This window comes from Chiroxiphia lanceolata, chromosome 2, assembly GCF_009829145.1.
Source record: "Chiroxiphia lanceolata isolate bChiLan1 chromosome 2, bChiLan1.pri, whole genome shotgun sequence".
Lineage (NCBI taxonomy): Eukaryota > Metazoa > Chordata > Aves > Passeriformes > Pipridae > Chiroxiphia > Chiroxiphia lanceolata.
In genome coordinates this window covers 45,842,698-45,866,456 of record NC_045638.1, presented here as the reverse complement: position 1 = coordinate 45,866,456, position 23,759 = coordinate 45,842,698, and positions in this window count along the sequence as shown.

Here is a 23,759-nt window from a genome sequence, read left to right as displayed (position 1 = left end):
GAAGCTTACACTAGTATTCTGATAAAACTGGGGCTGAGGGTATCTATTTGTGCTCTTCTTCACCAGATACTGAGTCTGTTTATTTGACTTCTTGGCTCCCTGTGGATGGTAAGAGAGGAGCCCTTCCTGCTCACTCTACCTGCACAAACTGCAATGCCACACTGTTGTGTCATGACTTTACGCATGTTTAAACTGTTAATCTGGTCACTCTGTGTTTCATCCTAGGACTCAGGTCCCTAGGTCCTTTGCACTAGGCTTATGGTAGTTTCTTCCTGTACATTCATTTTTAGTAAAGCAGAAAGCTTCCTTCAGGGGAAAATCAAAAAAACAATTATGAAAATTATTCCCTACAAACAATATGGACAGTGAAAGAGCTGGTTTAACACTTCCCACCGCACCTTCCAAACTATTTAACTTCCAACAGTATAAGGCATCACAGGACAGACACTTCCCTTCTTTCATACAACACCCCATGAACACACTTCACACATTGTATCTGTGAATATGTCTTATGCATTGTGTAGAAATGCTATTCCTGTAGGCTGCAGAGCATCCTAGTTGTCATTCAGCTAGCTGGTTAGTTTGTTGACCTGCTGTTAACATCTATAAAAATGTGATAATGACTGAAAGGCCCAGAGACATGACTAGCACTCTGAGAAAAGAAGTGTGCTTGGATCACAGTCAGAAGCCAGTGGCAAAAAAATGCTTATTTAACTTTGAAAAATCCCTAGTGGGGGCATACAAAGGCTCACAATTAAGTGTGTTGTTCTGATGCATATCAGCATACACTCACATCTGAGCTATGACAGCTTCTACAAGTTTGGGCAAGTGACTCAACATGCGGACCCTTACTTTGGCAGATATCCTAAACTTGTTTAAATTTAGCTGTTAAAATCTATGGATAAATCCCATTCACTTTGTCTCAGTGTGTTTTTATCAGTTAGACAAAGTCTTTGTTAGCAGAGGAAAGAAGTGCTGGCCTGTAGTTTTGCATGTGCTTTGTATAAAGAAATATTTATATTTTAAGTAATATAGTTCCTTTTCCCTGTAGGTATTCATGAAACCCTTTGTACACTTTTCTTTTGCCTGGGGAGAAATATGGGTCATCTTCTCACGACAGATGTACAAGGACTGAAAGCTGCCTGAAGGGCTCAACTCTGAAGAAGCAGAAGTCTCAAGAAGGTGCAGGAAGACAGTAAATGCTAGAAAATTATAATTTATTTCCAGGTAAGCTGGTTCTTGGGGTTAACAGCAGCCTTCCACTGTACATACTACTCTGCGGTAAACTAATTAGAGTCATAAAATTATTGAGGTTGGAAGGGACCTCTGGAGATCATCTAGTAGAACTGTTCTGGTCATAGAATGGTTTGCTAGGGCTGGTTGTTCATGTTGCTAGACATCTGACATGTCCAGGTAGGTTTTGACTAGCTCCAGGGATGGAGATTCCTCTCAGCCTCAGAGTAACCTGTTCCAGTGTTTGACTAACCCCATTATGATTTTCTTTTCTTTTCTTTTACATTTAAACTGAATTTCGTGTAGATGAATTTGTGACTCTTGCCTCTTGTCCTGTCACTGGATACCTCTGAGAAGAGTTTGACTATGTCTCAGGGCTGAGTAGAGAGGAAGAATCACCTTCCTTGATCTTCTGGCACTCCTAGTGCAGCCAATGAAGAAAGTCCGTTGCTCTTCCTTTTTCTGCAAAGACCTATTGTTGACTCATGTTCCTCTTGCTGTCCACTATAACCCCATGTTGCAGTGGGGTTTTCAAAGCTGCTTTTCAGACAGTCAGCCCTCAACTTGTACTAATTGAGTGTGTTTATTTAACACATTTATTCTTTCTCAGGGGTAGGACTTCACATTTACAATTGTTGAATTTCTTCAGGTTCTTCTTGACCAATTTCTCAAGCCTGTTGAGGTCCTTCTGAAGGGCAATGTAATCATTTGATCTATTAGACACTCCTTCTAGTATTGTATCATCTCCAGATCTGTTGAGAGTGCATTCTGTCCCTTCATCCAGATCACTAATGACAATGTTGAACAGACGCTTGTTTTCCTGTTCATTGGGAGGGACTATTCTTGAGCTTGGAAAGGTGATCCTTGAAAATCATCAAGTTCTCATGACCCCTCTTCTCTCCAGGACTCTTTCTTCTGGGATTTTTCCAAGCAGGTCACTAAACAGGACAAAGCATACTTTCCTGAAATCCAGGGTTGTGATGCTGCTATTTGCCTTGTTTCCTGCCCTTGGGATCCTAAACTCCACCATTCCATGATCACTTAAGCCAAAGCTACCTCCAGTTACATTTTCCTGACCAGTTCTTTTGAAGAAGATTGCTGCATTGGCCCTCCAGCAAATTTTTTGTATCAAGTGACCTATGAGGACCAGGATCTTTGAACATGAGGCTTCTACCAGTTGTACATAGAAAGCCCCATCTACCGTTTTTTCTGGTTGGGTTGAAGTGAATTTTCTTCATAGCAACTTGTTATGGTGCTATGTTTTGGCTATGTGATCAAAACAGTGTTAATAACACACCCATATTTTAGCTACTGCTGAAGAGTGCTTACACAGCATCAAGTCCTTCTCTGTTTCCCATGCTGCCCCCCCAGCAAGACAGCTGGGGGTGTACAAGAAATGGGAAGGGGACATAACCAGGCAAACCGACCCAAAAGGAATACTCCATGAAATATAGAGCCATCTTCAGCTATAAAAATCCAAAGGGAGGAGTGTTTTGGACAGGTAGCCATTGCTTAGGGACTGACTTGGTCTTTTGTGGGAAGAGATGCATCACTTGTTTTGTATGCTTTTCTCCTTTCTTTCCTCTCCCTCTTTCCTTCATTTATTAAGCAATTCTTATCCTACAAGTTTTGGGGGATTTTGCTCTTCCTGTTCTTTCTCCCTGTCCTGTTGTTAACAGAGGAAATTAGTGAGTGGCTGTGTAGGGCTTAGTTGTCAGTCAGGGTCAAACCACTACATTCTTGAATTAATTGGTAAAGGAAAATACACTCACAAAGGTTAATGGAACTGCAGAAACAAAACCAAATATCTAATTTATATGTATGTGGAAAAGAGATTGAGTGTACTTGTTTTATTGTGCATGAGTATGGAAGGGATTCATTTCTGTTAGCAGAATTTGGAAAGGGCTTAGTTAGCTATTCTACTTCAATTATCTGGAGGAAAAGTATAAAAAGGGGATTTATGAATGTCTAGATACGGTTCTTGTCATTCTCTGACCATGAGGACTCAGATACTGTGTGTCATGCTCTGTTGTTGTTTGCCTTGAACTAAATGATTGCTAACAATATTACGCACTTAGGTCTCTCTCTCTGCAGCTGTTAATCACAACAATGGGAGGCTAGGACTGATGTTTAGGACCTGAACAATCCTGCCTTGCTGAAATTAATTTGGATAGAACAGCAAGTTAACCTCATCAAAAAAATTGTTCCTGTTATCGGTGAAACATGGCATCTGATGCCTCTCTCTAGGTATTGGAGTTCAGCCTCTTCATGAAGCTGACTGAAATTAGCACACGACTCTAACCTTGCAAAGGTTTACGGTCTATTTGAAAAAAAAAAACCGTGAAACTCATCCATTCAAGCATGTAAGAGGTGTATAGGATAGTTCAGGGTACATACAGACACTCTCGCTCTGGAGATTTTAGATGCTGATGCCTTGAAGATTCTGACAGAAGGAGTATCTCCTACCTTGTTCACAGTGCCACCCTACTCCCACAGGAGAGAGCAAACTGAAATTTACATCTTAATAGCAGGCTACTTCACAGGATTCAAGACTAGGATATAAGGAGTGAATATTTGTCCATCTGATCTAGGAATCTATGCTCTATTGGTCTTAATATAGTTTATAGCGTGAACTATAATTACTCATATAAGGATAACAAGTTATACTGTAGCCTTTTACCATAAAGTCAAGGTCTATCTAACATGGGAAAAGTCATTTACTATGACAATCTTGAAAGTAGTTGTTATTAATTTTTATCTCAGTGCAATCTAACAGGTCACCACATAAAGATCAGAAGACCATCCCTTACTCAAACTTCCTATACTCTTCACACAGGAAAAGAATGTAGGAATTTTCCTAACTTGCAGATAGAAAGAAACATTTGATCAATGCTATAGAGAATTAATATTAGATTCAAGAACCACATGCAGATCTGCAAGTGTATTTGCTCGAAAAAAGAACCACGCATTTTTAATAGTCCTGGAAACCCTTGGACATAATCTTTCTCTAATGGAAAATCAGTGTGCTTGACCTAATAAGGAATTTCTCAGAAAACACAGCAGTAGTTGGTAACTGTCAGCCTCTCAAATTAAAATTTGATAGTGTACATACAGGTTCAGCAGGCACAGGTCTTTGTAAAAGAGTGAGATGTAGCAAATTGCTAATACTTCAGCATGGCCTACCTGTAGGACCTAAAACTCTGATTTGATAGGTTTCTAAATACCTGTGGTAAATATGCCTGTGAGAACATGACATAAAAATCTTAGGTTTTTTTCACTTTCTTGTAGTTTTGTCAAAATTTTCCAGATAGAATTTTCAAAGGGGACTACTTTCCCCTGATGTCACACATTATGCAAAGAGTCTAGTGTTGCCCTTTGCCCTCAGCTTAGCATGGTTGCATTCCAGAGACTGTTGGCAATGCACCCTGAATTTGCCCAGGGAGTAAGTCTCAGGTAGTGTAGTACATCTGATTAGGTTTTACGTTCCCTTTTCAGATGTAAATCTTCAGCTGGATGACTTGTCTATGGCTAACGTGAAGTCCACTTATGCTATTAATTCTTTCATTTTAAGATTGGTGTCACTTAAGTGACAAGCTTAAGTCTGTGAGTATACAACCACCTCCAATACAGTATGTGAGAAGCAAAGATTGTACAAAAAGAAGAGCAATATATTAATACTGTTGTCAGAGCCCAGTTATATCAGAAAGCACTGAGGATAACTGAGTATGCTAAAATGTGCAGGTTAGGTACCACCTTAATTCTACTTGCTGAATTACAGAACTCTATTTGCAATGTTCAAAAGGACCATCTTTCATTTCCTCACAGCAGTTTCAACTGTCCAATTCAGTTTTGCTTTGATTTGTAAGGAATGTTTTTTGTTTGTTTTTGTCTTGTTTTGTTTCTAACTCTAAAAATATTTTAAATTACGTGATTTTGCTGACTGAATAGAAAAAGTGAGGGTTTAACTCAGGAATCAATGTGAAGAAACAAATTCACATTTCAGTGCATGTAGCTAGATTAAATTTTCAGTAATTTGTAATAGTAAAGAAAATGTCTCAACATCTGTTTCATGCTAATCCTGTAACATAGTGAGGGTCAGATCAGATACTGAGTCATATCAGATACTGGGTTTAAATATTTAAAAATAACATAATTAGTTGTTTGGGGGTTTTTTTGTCAATAAATTAAATTTTTAAATATTATACCAAACAAAATATTTTTCTAGGTTTGTTTCCAAAGTAAAATTCCATATATTCAAGTGTTAAAATATATTGTTATTCTCTGGATTAACTTTTAAGGCATTGTATAGCATTTTTTCCATATATTGCACATAATTATATTTATTATTATCTGTGGAAGTATCACAATTTTCATATATTGCTCTCAGATTTCTTTATGATTTTGCAGGCAGATAGGGGATTTAAGATAGTCTGTGGCATTATTAAAGAACAAGATTTTTTTTTAATTTAACATTGAATTGGTAACTTTTTTCTCTCTCCTTTAAAAAAATTATCTGCAGCCTCTAAATGTCATGTTCTCTAGTTTATTTTAAGTCAAGTATGTTGGAAAGCATATACAAATCTTTACAAGGCCATAAATTTTTATAAACTACTCTAAATATTGCATCTTCTGAAGCACAATCGATATGAAATGGAACTTGTTGATCTCATGCTGAACACCATCGAGCTTACTCCAACAAACCAGATGGAATTTTGACCTTGTTCATTGTGTTCTCTCTGATTCATGACGTACTTTCACAATTGGAAACAATTGTGAATTGTTTGTGCTTTTGCTAATAAGGAACAATTTTCATTATCAAAAAAGACACAATTCTGCAAATTCTAAAGGTCATTGCCTCTTAAAAATGCTTTAAAGGTATACAAGAACTATAGGCAGAGTTGTATTACTTTGTACCATGTATCTACTTTGTGAGTAAGACAAGGTATTCCCACACGCAAGCTACACAGTGTTGGAAAAAGACATTTTTTCAAGAGCAGCGGGAGAAAATCTTGTATACCATCTGCCTTTTAAGAGGTGTGAAGGGAATTTCACATGACAGAACACGAGTGACTTCCTCTGCAAAGTGAGATTGCCATCATTTTTTCACCCAATAAATTATTGTATAGTCACTGGGTTCTCAAAGCCCATGGTAACTTCTCTAACATGTAAGATTTATTTATTTACTCGTTTCTTTATTTTGGCATAGGAAATGATCTGTCCTTATTTTCCAGAATGTTTAAAAAAACAAAAACAAAACAAAACAAAACCAAAACCAAAAGAAAAAAAAAAAAACAAAACAAAACCCCAAACAAACAAACTCCCCAAAAAACAAAGCAAAATAAGACACAAATTTCCCAAACACTGAAAAATATTTTAAACTTGAAGGCAGTAAAAATACTTGCTTAACTCAGCTGTGATTCTTCATTGACATACTGAGTTTCTGCTGACTTCTGAAAGATTGCAAATGATTATAGGACATAATACGCATCCTGCACTTGAAATAGTTGGAATGAATAAATTCAATACAAGAGAATTTTTAGTGCAATTCTTTATATAGTACAAAAATAATTAATGTTATTTCACAAATTTTCACATCAACTTGGAAAACGTACAGCTAAGAGTTCTACGCATATTTTTTCTTGGAATTTCAAAAAGCTAGAGAGGAAAAGAGATAAAATATGTTTTTCATTAGTTTTGGCAGCTACTTTGAGCACAAGCATTCCAATTAGGGAATGATGGCAAAAAAATAGCTCTATCATTTGATCTTTTCTTTTTTGGGGATGTTTTGCTGTTGTAATTGCTGGTGATAACAAAAGTTGGAAACATTTTCCATAAAAGCAAAAGAGTTTAATTTCAACTTATATAATGACTCACATAAGGACTCCATTTACAGACACTTTAACATTGTGAATCATTAATCTCTTTGACAAATTACAACACAACTCTATTAGATTTCCTGTTATGGACTTTAACAGATGTCTAATTAGAAACTGAAAGTGAATTCAGATTAACCAGTACTTGGCATATGTATAGTATCAAATCATTATTTATTGAGATAAACACTTCCTCAGGGGTAGGACAAAATATCACTATATTTCTCCATATACAACAAAGAAAGAACATTTAAATATTGCTTACACACAACCTTAGTTATTATGGAATATTTTAGAGATATAAGATAAATATTCTATAGCATTCTTGTAAAAATTCTGTTGCAGGGACAATTAAAATTCTTCTATTTCAGAATTTAAAAACGGTTAAATGTATTTCTTAAGATTAGAAAACAAAAAAACTGATGAAACAAAACCTCACATCTTTCATTACACAAGTATCAAACCATTATAACACATGAAGTCCCACACCCTTGTAGGTCAGTGAACATACAAACATAATTCACCTAACTTTTGATTTATATCTTCTTTTTGTCAACTGTTGGTATATGTTGTTTGTAAATAAAGATATTCTTCTTGCAACCTTATACTACAATAACATAGCAAAATTTGTAACACTGTTAATTCGTCCTTTCTGGGCATTGAAAACATAGCCGTGGTCAGTACTCACATAACCTTTTTCATTATCAGACATAGCACATTTCTGAGCTTGATCTTGTCACATGAAAGGTAAGAATAGGTTTATCAGTTGATACAGAAATCATGCCTAGGATTTGGCACCTTTACTACTTGAATCTGTAATTGCTTAAATAAAGTAATAAAATAAATTATTTAAAAAGAAAAAGAAATAATGCCAGTTTTTAGGGACAGGCTCACAAAAATAGTCATGAATTCAAGTCCCATAGCAACATTAGTTCATAACAATGTTGAACTGAGGTTCAGAAAATAACTTCTCCAAAACACTTGCCCTTGTTGCATAAAGCTTTATTCTAAGCAAAATTGCCTTAGGCCACATCTACTTTAAACTATAGTTTGAAACAGAAATATATTTTTTGAAGAAATTCTCCTGATCATCCCATGCCAATGATTGTAATTTTTTTGAAGCAGTTTTAATGAGGTTTGATGAAGGTGAATTATTATTTTCCACTTTCTTTTTTTTTTTTCCTTCCAGAAGAAAACTCTAATCCTTCAAATAGAGAAATCTTAATTGTAAATTCTGTTCCAGATGCTCAACAGATGCCCTCCAATACCTAACACAGAAGTGCTTGATCTACCATATACCTTTGAACAGCATGTCTGATGGTCTGTTCAAGACATCAACCAAACCTACTCCAAAGGAGAAGCAAGCAAACAATGAACATTGTAGATAGAGACTTCATAAAAATGGTTTTGATTCACTGATCAATTCCTATTGAAGTACAGGAATTTTTATGAAAAATACGTTGCTATTGTAGATATAACCTTAATCTTGACAGCAAGACGGCATTTTCAGGATGTTCCTGATCTCAGTATTTCCGTTTGCTTAATGTGAGCAATTCAGTATGTTGATCCACATTGAACCCACTTCTAAACATATTATTCATCCACTACATCATGTGGGTACAAGAACAATTTAGATGTGTAGACATACTTCTTCTAAATATTTCAATATTCGGTACTAGCATAACTATTTTTAAGTACCTAGCTCCCATTGCAGAATCCAAAAGCCTTGTAATCACGTTCTGTGTATAATGTGTGACAATATGCACTTGCAGCCCAGGAACACAATTGTGTCATGCACTCTTATGAGTGAGAAGTACTTTATCTATCTCTGGGGTCTTCTGTATAAGAAAGGTGTGGACCTGTTGTAATGTGTCCAGAGGGCCATGAATATGGTCAGATGACTGGAGAACCTCTCATGTGAAGAAAGGCACAGAGGTTTGAGATTGCTCAGCATGGAGAAGGCTCTGGGGACACTTTCTTGAAGGTTTCCAATACTTTAAAGGGATCTTATAAGAAAGACAGGGTGTGTAATGACAGGGCACGGGCCAATGGCTTTTAACTGAAAGAGGGTAGACTTAAATTGGACCTGAGGAAGAAATATTTTGCTGTGAGGGTGGTGAGACACTAGAACAGGTTTCTCAGAGAAGTTGTGAATGCCCCTGGCCAGGTTAGATGGAACTTTAAGCAACATGGTCTAGTGGAAAGTTTCCCTCCCTTGGCAGGGGGTATTGAAACTAGATGATCTTTAGGGTCCCTTCCAATCCAAACCATTTTATGATCCTATGAAAAGGTTAAACATGAAGGAAAGGGACTCTCAGTAATCAGTACCATCTGATCAGCAAGACACTCCAAAACCAGAAAAGATATATATACTAAAAACGTATCATCCAGAACTTATGCATCTTAATCTTGAAAAGTATTAGATACTTTTGGGTAGAGTTTATACCGCATAATTGTTTTTATGTTTTACCTCATTCTGCCAAAAAACACACCTCTGCCACCACAAAAAAAAAAAAAAAGGAAAAAACCAAAACCTCCCAACAAAATATCTATTTTGCTTAATATATACTTAAAATATTGCATATTCCTCTTTTCTGTCAAACCTGTGTTCACTCAGGTTTTTGACAGGTTATTCTTTTTTTATGGATGTATTCTAATGCATTTGTTCCTCACTACATAACAGAACTAAGGATTATTTTTAAAAAAAAATATTAAAGGTTAGCTATTACCTTTTCGATCTGATAGCTAGGACAATTCTTGGACAGGATGACATGACATTTTCATCTATGCCGCTATGTTTTTTTTTTATTTTATCCAATGATTATTAATGAAAGTCCATAGAGGCTAGGTCTGTATACCCACTGGTATCTTTTCTATAGCTGTAATTCTATAGAATTACACTAGAAACTGAGACTGCTGCTATGCACTTTTAGCACTATATTGGATAATGATGCCATAAAACTTCCAGTGAATCTATATCTTGAGTCTCTAGTAACGTGAAAAATTACTGCCAAGCATTTCAAAACATTTACCTAATCCCAAATGGGGTTTAATTACCTTAAAGTTCATACAGTTGTATAACATCCATTACTTCGCTTAGGTTAAACACCTTCTCCTGAGAATAATGATGCCACTGTGTATAAATTCAGAGAATCCTGCTTATCTGGCACTGTTGTAGAAAAAAATCTAACACCAAGCCTCCCTTTATTTAAAAGCAGGCTCAGAAGTCTAATTTATTTCCCATTAATTTATTAATATTAATATTTAAGCAAATATTGACATTATTTATGATATTTTTATTTAATGTCAGTTTAATGATTCTAGTTTAAAAATACTTAACTTTTTTTTCTACATTTTTCTTTCTTGTTCCTCTTGAGAGGTCATTAACATTTACAAGCCTCTGTCAGAATTTGTGATTATATCCGAATATAGCTCGACCTCTTGAAAGCCCAAAGATGCTCAGTTATTGTACCATGATTTAATATTATTTATATACATTATCAACTATTTTTTATGTTATTCCTCTCAATTAATTTGAAAGTACTTACTCTCTGTCATTGATTTCCCTTCTTTTCCTACTACTTTCATGTTGTTCAGAACAGGAATTTTTCTGTGATACTGCCTTGGTTGGAAATGACAGTCATTTAAAGCAGATATGTAAATTAAGAAATTAATTAGCATTTTACTTTCTGTATTTGTGGAAGACCATAATATTGATAAGGTGGAGAAAGAGATTACCACATTATCTGTAGTTACATCCCCATTCACGTAATTTATTGCCCTTTATCATGGCATCATCTAGATTCCAGCACCTAAGCTTGAATATTAACCATGTCATATCAATGGCCTATGTTAGTTTTTGGGCATATAATCATACTGAATACTAAGAAGACATCATAGTTTCTGAGGGAGATAGAGGTAATGTTTTCAAAGGTTTTCAAGATCAGCCTAATGTTCCTTACACGGGAACAGGCACACACAGACTAACTGCTTTTGAAAAGCTTTGCTGGAGTGCTTACTTTTGATCAACTTTCATTTCTTCTTTTTATTAAAGAATCTTCCAGAAGCCAAAGCGGACTTTGAAGAGGTAGTGATTGCAACTAAGACCATCAAAGACTACACTGATTCAACACACTCCCTAAGCAGCTTATTAGTGTCAGAGCTCTTGGGAAGTCATGTATAATGTTAAATGCTGTTATAAGTTAGAAACCTCACTAAGGTACTGGTTCATGGAGAAACTTCTACCACCTGGGGTTAAACGTTCCTGGACACAGATGGCCACAGCAAGGAAGAAAGATGTAACTTATATTTATTTGCATTGTCTTGAGCAAATATAGATAATAGAGCACTCGTGTTTGTTCTCAGTCACTTTTTTTTTAATAGATTTTTGCATTAGTGTGATTATGATAACAACCATAATTTATTTCCTGTTATTGTCACCTGTTGTATCAATGATACATTATCAATGATACAATATTGACTGCCTGTCCAAAAACATCCAAAAATGTTGACAGCTTTGTCTGGGAATCAGTAGAATGTAACAAATATTCATAAGTGATTCCCATCAAAAGCCTTTTTTAAATCCTCAGGACTTTGCAGCAGTATAAAACTGAAATTCCTGAATTGTTGAGCCTTCACTGATTAAGGCTTTAATCAAAGGATATAGAAAAGGAAAGGATCAAAAAAAGGAGTGAAGAAGTCAAACAATTTTTTCCCGCACAAAAATCATCTGTCACAGAAAAGCTGATGTGGTCAAAACTACTTATTTTACTTTTTTTTCAGCCCTGACCCATCTGCCATATCTACAGTGCTACCAATTTAAGTATAAAGATAAAACACTTAGAACAAGCAGTAGGGTTACCTAAAGCTCCCTATAAAGTTAGTAGAGAGAAAATACATTAAATATCTGACTTTTCTTGTGGAGAGTTTCTCTGCACTGACTATACAGAAAGCTATGTTTCCAAAAAGTTCCAGTAGGTGTGTTCTTTACTTCCTGAAGTTAAGGTAGGATATATAGTTATATTCATATGTGTTCACATATGAGGCATGTATATGTGAGTCTATTTAAATTATGCCCTAAGTAAATACAGATGTATATGCACATACCACATTAACATCTTCTATTTATTTATCTCTATAATATGAAACTGAGCTATCTGAAAGTACAGCAAAGGAAATATCTTGCAGGAAGTATCATATAACAGACCATTTCCTTCCACCTTATTCATCCTATTCTTATCTTTCAAAAGCAATTCTACCAACGTCAATGTTGTAATATTAAATATATACAAAATCAGTTTCATTTTTTGAAGTAATAAAATAATAGAATGATTTGAGCATGACTGGTTTCTTCTGAAAAACTTAAAGAGGTAAAACACAATGACTCTAGAGGACTCTACATGACTCTACAAGACTCAGAAATATCTGAAATGTTTGTATAGTCTTCATATTAAAAAAGAAAAAAGAAAATAAAAAAATAGAAATACCTCAATAAACATTATTGAAGCTGTCTCTCTGTAAGTCATATCATATATTGAAGCAATTACCTGTCATCCAAGGTCAAACTATAAGGTAGGATAAAGTAGAAAGATTTTAGTTGCAATTGTCTGTCTTTGTTGATCAGTAGACTACCATGACTGCTATCTTATTAAGCTGAAAGGTCCCAGAAGGAAAAAGAAACCCAGAATATAACAAGTAGTGAATATTCTTGGTAGCTTCTTGTGAAACTTTATAAGAGGATTTCATTATGAATAATAATGTGTCCAATGAACACAGAGCTGTCAGAGAACAAAGTGGTCACTCGATCAGACACAGTTGTGTAGGTTCAATGCCAAAGCTTAGGTAGGCCAAATGTACTTCTTGTGAAACTGGAGCTCAGTTCTTATCCTCTTTTGGATACAAACAATGGGGTTAGTTTTTACTATCAACACATAATCAACCAGCTGTATTTCAGCTATTGGTTGTTGGAAGCAGCATGGGCTGCAGTGGTCATACAGTATGGAGTTCACAGTTAGAAGATATGGGTCAGGTGAAGAATAAAGTCAGGACCCTGAATTTTAGGATGCAAAATTACAGATTTCCAAGGACTTAGTCAAATGGACCCTCTGGAAAACTGCCCTCAGGACAAGGAAGCAGAACAGAATGGGAAGATCTTTAAAGACATTTTCCATAGAGCATAAGAGCTCTGGATTTCCAGGTGTAAGAAATGAGGAAAAGAGGGCAAGAGACCTGACTGGCTGAGTCAACAGCTGCTAATCAAGCTAAAGCGTGAGAAGGAAATGCACAGACGGTGGAAGCAACAAGAAGTATCCTGGCAACAGTACAGGAATGATATCCAGTTATGTAGGGATGGGATCAGGAAGGTCAAGGCCTATCTGGAAATCAACTTGGCAAGGGACAAAAGAGTAATAAGAAAGGCTTCTACAGCTTTGTATCAGCCAGAAAAGAAAGGTCAAAGAAGATGTACCCTCTCGATAAATAAGACCATCAAACTGGTAATGACAGATGAGGAGAAGCCTGAGGTACTCAGCAACCTCTTTGCCTCAATCTTCACTGTCAACCTCTCTTCCCACATCTCTCAAGTGAATGGACTACTGGGGGAGCAAAGTTTGTCACACTATAAGAAAAGACCATGTCTGAGGAGCAGAGTTCTGAAGGAGCTGGCTGAGGTAGTGGCCAAGCCACTTTCTATGATATTCAAAAAGTCATGGCAGTCAGATGAAGTCTCAGGTGACTGAAAAAAAGGAAACTTCACGCCCATTTTTAAAAATGTAGAAAGGAGGACCTGTCAGCCTCACCTCTTTGCCTGGGAAGATCATGGAACAGATCCTCCTAAAAGCTGTGTTAAGGTACATGGGGGACAAGGAGGGGATTTGTGACAGGCAGCAGAGCTGACTAACCTAATGGGTTTCTGTGATGAAGTGACTATATCAGTGGACAAGGAAAGAGGTATAGACATAATGTACTGGACTTCTGACATGGTCCCCTACAATATTCTTCTCTCTAAATTGTGAGATACAGATTTGATAGATGGACTATTCAGTGGAGCAGGAATTGGCTCTATGGTCACGTCCAGAGGGTAGTGGTCAACAGCTCAATGTCTGGATGGAGATCAGTGACAAGTGATGTCCCTCAGGAGTCTGTAATGGGACCAGTACTATCCAATAACTTTGTCAGCAATATAGATAGTGGAACCAAGTGCAGACTTAGCAAGCTTGCAGATGACATGAAGCTGCTGTTTACACTTTTGAAGGATGGAATACCATTCAGAGGGAGATAACCTTGAGAACTGGGCCCATGGGAACCTCATGAGGCTCAACAGGGTCAACTGCAATTTGCTGTACCTGGATCAGGTTAGCTCTTAGTACCAATACAGGCTGGGAGATGAACAGACTGAGAGCAGCCCTGCCAAAAAGGACTTGGGGCTGCTGGTGAATGAAAAACTGGATATGAGCCAGTGATGTGCACTTGCAGCCCAGAAACTCAGCTGTATCCTGGGCTGCATCAAAAGAAGCGTGGTCAGCAGGGCTGAGGGAGGTGATACTGTCCCTGCACTCTTCTGTACTGAAACTCCACCTGGAATACCACATCCAGCTCTACCATCCTCCGTACAATAAAGATGTGAAAAACACCATTAGAAAGGGTCCAGAGCAGGTCCATGAAGATGATCAGAGAGATGGAACACTGCTCCTATGAGAAAAGGATACAGTAGAAAAGGCTCTGGAGAGAACTTATTGTGGTCTTTCAATACTTAAAGGCAACTATAAGGAAGATAGGGACATTTCTTTTAGCAGGGCCTGCAGTGATAAGACAAAGAATAATAGTTTTAAACTAAAAGAGGATATATTTACACTAGGCATAAGGAGTAAGTTTTTTAGCAATTAGAGTTGTAACAGGCTTCCCAGAGAAGTGCTGGATCTCCCATCTCTGTAAACATTTAAGGTCAGTTTGGATGAGGCTCTGAGCAACATGATCTAGTGGAAGATGTAACTTGCTTATTGCAGGAGAGTAGGACTAGATCACCTTTAAAGGTCCCTTCAAACACAAACCATTCTATGATTATTTTACTATTTGTTCATAGTAAAAATCAATAGTTAAAATACAGCTGATTTTTGAAGATTTTATTCTAGTTTTTCCTGATATAATTGTGAAATGATTGGAAAGGATAAAGCTGCTATTCCCAAAAAACTATAAACACTCCAAGCACTACTCAGCACAGGTAAGACGTGTCATAAATCCTGAAAATTTATCTTTGAAAAAATAAGCAGAAATATTTCCTAGAGCATATGCAAGTATATATGTTTATGGATTTTATATATTTATGTGAAACAGTATGAGAAGGACAAAATATGCATAAGAAACATTATTAGATATGTAGCCTAATGATCTCCCTTTGAAAGATACTCATAGTATTTCAAGCATCTTTTACAGTTTTATACCAGCAATAATAACACTGTTGGTAAACTACATAACCAAATGTTTTTATCTAAAAAACTTATCATGTATATCAGAGTTTTGTGTACTGTAAATGTGAATTTTAGCAGCAGTGGAACAGCATTTATATTGTGACTATAGGGGATTCTATGTTTGCCATCACTATTGCTTTAGGCAGTTTTTAAAAAAATGATAGCATTTTGTCTTTCATGAAACATTTATTAGATCACTCCATTAAACAATATTCATCTGAATTCTGATAGTATTTTTTAAATAATATTCACCTTTACACACTAGTGTCTAATATTATCTTTATTCTCTTAAATTAAAAAAAAAAAATAGAACATTCTTGCAAGCGAAAGATTAAAAGAACATTTGTCACATTTTCACTATAGAATTCCACTAAAAAGAAAGTCTGAGGTAGTTTTTCTGTGTCCTAACTCTCCAAGTGCACTATAAATATGAACTTTTAATGAGGATAGTGTTTATTCAACTTGTCTTCAGGCAGTTGCTTTTGCAAGATATATTAGCAAAATTCAGAAGCACTCATAGTATCTGGACTTTTAGGAAGAAATTTCTAATGTCTTGTAAAATCTACATCATCACAATCATCTAGTATAGATAAATATGTTAACAGAGCTTCTAGTGACTGTGGCTCTATAATCACAATTCTACGCTTATTTGAAACCACCTCATAGATTATCTCCTTTTTATTATTAAATATTCCTGCTTCAGACCATAATGTTAGATTGCATTTATTGGTGTTTTGCTGTTTCTTTTTTCAAAACAGAAATATTAAACTCAGTAGAATTCTCTCCTGCAGGACCTGCAAAAGACAATAAAGAAACTTCCAATTTTATGTCATGGCATCACGGTAATATCTTCAGCAAAAGAGTAGTCTGATGCCAAAATTTAAACACAGTATAACATAGAAATTACTATATCTATAGATAGAATCTGTAGACTTTTAGTTTTCACTTGGTTTCTAGAAATAGAAAGCATGCAATGTCAGTCACATCTTGAATAGATGTGGTACCCAATAATGTTCAGATGTTCAAAGAAAAAGAGTAATAGAATCTCACGGTTAAGATTCTGCCACCTGATTCCCACAGGTAGATACATTAACATGTTAGTAGTCCCACTGATTTTATTTGTTGTGACAGTACTCCAGAAAGAATTCTAATTTATTAAGGCTAGTAAGACTGGTTACTTAATCATCTTTGCTAGAAGGTGATTAAAGTCAAGGCAATTACAGAGCCCCTCCCCCCAATATTTGAAGGAATTAGATCTGCCATAATCAGTCTTTAATCAGTAGGTCCTGTATCCTATGTGCATTCTCAATTTGATTCTGATTTTAACCTTAAAAATTCATAGAAACTGATTTTTGCACTAAAGGGTACTCAAGTATATGTCAGCAAAAGTAATTAATTCTCTTACAATACAGTAGAATTTACTTCCCATGTTGGACTATGAAGAGATATAAATTATATGAAATATAAAGATTATTTTCTTGATCTGTTATAATTCAGGAATAATTTTCTTTCCATTAGTCAAACCAAGATAACTGAGAGAAGGAAGAGAAGAATTGAGTCTGGATCACTTTATAATAATTTAGTTTTAACTCTTGATTTGAAAGCTTGGCATATTTTCCAAGCAAGTGTTTTCTGGAATTGTGATTTTTCCTGACACTTAAAAAGGTACTCTGCATTTTTATTTATAAAGCTGTTCTGTCACTCACTAGCAAATGCTAATTATTACAAAAACAGTTGTAAGAATTATATTACCAGTGTCTCAATGAAATGTTATTGACAACTGCTTTAAAAGAGAAAGAGTCTTATTTCCTCTCAGTCTTCAAGAAAACAGCTGTTCTTCTATAGTACAAGCATGAAAGTTGAGTTGCCAACAGGAAGGAAAGGGGAAGTTTTAACTGAATAAATTTAGTATTAAATCAGCCACTTAAGACAGAAGGTTTCAGAGATATTTGCCATTAAAAGATTTTGCTGTGTAAGAAAAGAAACTGTTTCTTACAGTTATGTTTGCAGCTAAGAGGATGATTCTCTCCTTGTGGATAAGCACATCCATCCCATATGTAACTCCTGAGAGTAAGGTTCTCCTGCAGATATCTAAGTACAAAAGTGCCTGTTAGGCATTTAAAATAATCCATATTTATAAGCAACAGGAGAAAACTTTTTGTGAGCTGCATGCTCATTAATAATGGAAGGTGTTAGCAATGCTATTCTGGCAGTTTAGTACTGCCAGGCGCTTTTAAAAACATAGATCATGTATTTTCAGTAGTTATTCTCTTGCATTCAGTTTTCTTTTGCCTTGGTAATAAATGCTGCAGTGGCATCTCTGTGATATTTTCTAAATACTGTCCGGAATAAGCTGCTGGTTTTGTATGTTTGCATTACATTTTGTTTCTTGTATAAACTTCATTGTCTTACATCACTTAATGGATTACCTAAAGAAAGAATCAGTGGGATTTATTAAAAAAGATTCTGGTGTTCATGACCATAAATCCGTAGTTCCAGCCTTCTGAAGAGCTGTCTGCTTCTTCAGAAGTCTCAGTTTAAAAAAATCCCTCAGAAAGGATAAGAAAATTTGACTTGTGGCAATGGTAAACAACTGTTCTTCAGAGAAGTCCAGCAGTTCAGAATTTGTTTCTCCTGCTAACATAAAAAGGTTGTGTATTAGTCTTTATCTTGTTACATTAACAGCTGAAGTCATTTGCCAGCTTAAAGTACACCTAATTTCTTTTTTTTGGAAATGTAAATAACAACTATAATATTTTAAATTAAATACCTTTTGTTAAACATGAAGTTTTCATTGAAAGAAGTTGTATCAAAACTATTTTTGAAGATTGGTTGTTCGTCACCTCAATACATGAAGAAGACCACTTAAGGTATTCCTGAGCAGTTATAGAATCTTTCTGGTTATATCAAATCACTATTACATAGAACAAGTTGTTCCCTCATAGCTGTAACACTTCAATCATTGCATGAGTTGTTCCACACAAACTCATTTTGTAGATTATTGTACCATAATAGAAATACCTTATAACCCCATAAAAACTCTATAATCTTCACCCTCAAGCATCACTTGTATATTTTAAGTTAGTTTTGCTGAATAAAATTTTTTTAAACACAATCATACTTTTTAAAATTTAGCTTAAATAAACATTTTTAACACAATTTCCAGCAAAACATGTATTTAAGATAGATTCATAACTGTAAAATTATTTGCATTTTGTGCTGATGATAAATCAGAAACATAATTTCAGTATATGTCCTTATGTGCACAGCCCTGTGTCAAACACAAACTTGGAGATTTTATATGTTAATATGCTATATATATGTATATATGCATGTATGTATGTATATAGTTCCTTGATAATGCTAACAATCAAAAAGAAGCACTCCTAACAGGGAGGGATGATAGAAACCATATTCCATAAAGCTGAAGATATGCCAACAACCATTTTGTTACTTTTTACATCAGATTTTGATATTACACCAAAGAACAGTTTGCTTTACAAATAATTTTGTGGTAATGAAGCATGAAGGTATTACAAACCATCAACAAAAATCTAAAGCATGCCCTTGTATACATTAACTACCTTTTTTGGTTTTCTTTACAACAGACAAGATACATAGAAAGCATTGTCTTTAAAAAAACCCTTTAAAGCCTTTAAAATGCTAGCTTAATTGTGATTTTCCTATTTCTTCCTGTGTTTCCAATAAAATATAATTAACATAAAACTAAAGTAAGTTACTAATACTGATTTAATTACATTTTCATGTGAATTTTAAATGAAATGCAGCACAAATATAGCACAAATACAATATTACTTATAACTTCCTGCAGTAGTTTATTTAGATTTTAATTTCAATTTAACTTTAATTTCAATTTAATTGAATAGTGTATAATAACTGAATAATGAGCATAGTAATTGAACTGATGCATCCAGCATTTATTTTTCTAGTTGAAATTATATGAAACTTTGGAGACAAAAATTAAAAAAAACCAAAAAAAATCTGTTTTAAATCTTTCAACCTCAAGATTAGGAAATTTATGAAATGTTTTCCTCATTTTCTGTATGTGATATATAAACTCTATTATTATACTTATTGGAAGCAGCTGAGTTACAACTGTACATCTGATTTTAGATTCAACATCCGAGTGCCTCCAGAATTCAGCTTCACAGATAAGCCCTGTGTAGCTGAAACAAATACTTGACTTTATAGAAATACATACAGATATATAAGAAATACATACAGATATATAAGAACAAGCAGCTGGATTGCATGAGGCACAGAATCTCCAGAGAGCCAAGGAAGGTGACTGTCCCACTCTACACTGCACTGGTGTGGCCTCACCTCACAGAATCACAGAATGGATAAAGTTGGAAAGGACAGCAGTGGGTCTTCTGGTCCAACCTCCCTGCTCCAGTAGGGTCATCTTAGAGCACATTGCACAGGATTGCATCCAGAAGATTCTTGAATATCTCCAGTGAGGGAGACTCCACAGCCTTTCTAAGCAATCTGATCCACTGCTCGGTTGCCCATAAAGAAGTTCTTCTTCATATTCAGGTGGAACTTCTTGTGCATCAGTTTCTACCCGTCGCCTCTTGTCTTATTGCTTGGAACCACGAAGAGCCTGAATCTGTCCTCTTGACCATCTCTTTCAGATGTTTATAGATATTGGTGAGGTGCCCTCTCAGTCATCTCTTCTCAAGGCTGAACAGGCCCAGCTCCCTCAGTCTTTCCTCATAAGAGAGATGCTCCAGTCCCTTGATCAGCTTTGTAGCTCTCTGCTGGACCTGCTCCAGGAGCTCCATGTCTCTTGTACTGAGAAGCCCAGAACTGGATTCAATACTCCAGGAAAGGCTTCACCAGGGCTGGGTAGAGAGGCAGAATCACCTCCCTTGACCTGCTGGCAATCATTTCCTAATGCATCGCAGGATTCCATTCCACAAGGACACACTGTTTCTTGTCTATGAGGACTCCCAGGTTCTTCTCTGCAGAGCTGCTTTCCAGCAGGCTTTCCCCAGGTGCTTTCGCAACCTCTACTGGTGCCTACAGTTATTCCTACCCAGGTGCAGGACCCTTCATTTGCCCTTATTGACTTTCAGAGTACTCGAGTACTGTGTGCAGTTTTGGCCACCTCAATTTAAGAAGAATATAATCCAATCTATTGGATTGTGTCCAGAGGAAAACAAATTCCGTGGGGAAGTGGTCATGGCACCAAGTGTCAGAGTTCATAGAGCATCTGGACAAGGCTCTTATTCATATGGTTCAGTTATAGGCAGCTCTGAAAGGAGCAGGGAGTTTGACTCAATGATCTTTATGGATCCCCTACAGTGTGAGACTTGCATGTTTTTTGGAAAGAACCTTTAATTTAAATTTATTATTTTTTAATAATTTGTTCTCCTCTAAAATAAATTACAAGAAAGGAATAAAACACATTGCAAAAATTGATCATATGTGATCACTATATGTGACACGATATATTGTATATTTCTATATTTACATTTATATAAAAATACTACAATCTGTAATACTCCCTACTTTAAATTCCTTTGTTAATAAGAAAATTCAAAATTAAATATAAATTTAAAACTATAAAGTCCAAATTTTAAAAAGAATACGAGAGATGGTATTTCACGATCATAAAAATCAAACATGGTGTCATGCTCAGCAACAAAAGTTCTGGGGACGAAGGAGGAAATATTTGAAGTGATGGTGTTTATCTTCCCAAATAACCATTATGTGTGACAGAGCCTGGCTTTCCTAGAGGTAGTTGAACACCTGCCTGAAGACTGGAAGGAGCTGTTTTGGTTTGCTTGTATATGTGGCCCTTTGCTTTACCTATTAAACTGTCTTTATCTCAACTCATGAGTTTTCTTATACAGTTGTTCTCTCCCCCATCCTGCTTGAGGGGTAGTGAGCAAGCAGCTGTGTGGTGTTCAGTTGCCAGCTGGGGTTAAACAGCCTGTTTTGTCATAATGAAAATTACTGACCAGAACTAGCAAATATATAGACTACTAAGGAGTATTTAGAAGACCTGGGTTTGGATCCCAAGGGAGTTGCCAGAATGGAGGTGAAGATATGTGGCTGAAGGATTGGGGTAATATAGGTGGGCATGTGGAAAGAGAAAGCCCTTTCTCCTTTAAGGCTGTCCAGTTAAGGGTGTTTTCAGTGCTAAATCAGATCATGAGAAAGGAGGAAAACCATACACAAGAATATACAGAGACACAAACCTGACTGGCAAATTATGAGGGAGGAAGAACCAAGCCTAGCAAGTCAAACTAATTGATAATGGTATGTTGAATGTGGGATTATTTATTTCAATGAGATTTTGTGATTTACAACCTAGTCAAATGGGACACCAGAGAAAAGGAGGAAACCATAAACAAAACATTTGGAGTCACAGAGCTGACAGAAAAAAACCAATAGGGGCAAAGACAAGAAACAAACATTTGTCAGTCACACCAATTTAAGTGTGTGAATTGATCTTATGATCACAAAACTGCAAGCAAACTGTGACTTTGAAACTGGTGAGGATGAGACCCTGAGGATCCAGATTGTTGTTGGGACTGTACTAGCTAATGAGGCAATGAGCGTGGGGAGCAGAGGGGAGCAAAGGAGAAATAGACAGAATGGGGTATAGGAGTGTCTGGTTGTAAATGGTGGCTGGTCAATACACTTGTCTGAGCAAGCCCTATGCCTGGTTACTGCAATCTGCCCTATCTTCTTCTTAGCTCCTTTCCTTTCATTTATTTCATATCGGGGAAAAATATACCTCTGTGATTTGGAGAACAGATCATGTAAGAACAGGAAGAACTGGATGGCCCAACACACTCATAGAACAATGCTTCAGCAGCAAACCCAAGTTAATGTATTTATGGTTCCAAACTGATATACCTAAAACTTAAGAGCAGCATTAGAAACTTCAATTTTCTGATATTTAAAACAGTGTTATTAGTCTGAAGGATTAATGTGAATGATTTGAACAATATTACGTAGACTTATTTCTCCTATTCCAGACAGAACTCATCAGTGACAAACTGTAACACCCAGTGGTGCCTTTGCATTTGTATCTGAATCTCTTGAAAATAAGAGATTTATAGGATGGTTTTCAAGTTCAGTGTAATCTATATTCTTTTCTTCCAGAAAGCTGTTCTGTGACAACCACAGGGGGCAGACATCACTTGAAAACATTTATGAAATTGCTCATTGATTTCTTTCTCAGAGGTAAAGTGTTCCCTGCACCCTTCTTCAATTCAAAGCATTATGAAGAAGTTAGGAATAAGAGGATTTTTTTCTCTTCTCTCCCATCATCTGGGCATCACAGGGCAAGTTCTTTCAGAGAACACAGCTGAACCTTTCTCCTTTTGCTTACTCTGAATGCCCAGGCACTGCTGCCTGTCCTCCAACTTCACCTGTAATACATTTAACATGCCAGTGGAGGTTGGTTAGATACCAAAAATTTTCAGTTTTCCTTATTGTCCAAAATTTACACAGGAACCTCTGTTTGCTGCACTTTGGGAAAGTGGAAGGGACTAAGATTTCTCTGAGCTCAGATTTCATCTGCAGTCTTTTGTGAATTGAAAGAATACAAGTCAGGAATGAATTTGAATGACTATAACTATTGATTCCAGTAGGTATCTTGTTATTACCAACCACTTTAATTCTTTCTTCTTTATTGTGAAAGGATTGTTCCTAGTATTGTTCCCAAAAATATTTCCAACAGGCTTCAAATTCCTTTGGGTCTACCACCTATGTTCTCCCACTGCACCTGCTTTCACTATTCTTCACCCTGGAGCGTACTACAAGTCAGTTTGCTTCATTATGTGAACAAAACATCATCCACTCTGTTATTTGCAGACTTAAGCTATGTGAACAGATTTAATTAGTTCCTCAGAACAGACTGCAACAACTCCCCTTGAATGAAACTCTCCGTTTTAATATATCTTTTAGACCAGTTGAAGTTCCCATTTTCCTGTTGCAGTTTGTCATAACCAAAGACAGAAAAATATTGCTTTACCCTTGAAGCATAAGCAGCTAGAATATTAACTTCCATTTCTTAATAATCCTTTACATTTTTTGTTAGCTTCACTAGATATTTGGAATAAACTCCAGAGCAAATATCCCATGCTCAAGAAGCTTAGAGTCTTTAAATAACATAATCTAAACTCTCTACAGGATGAAAAATTCCATA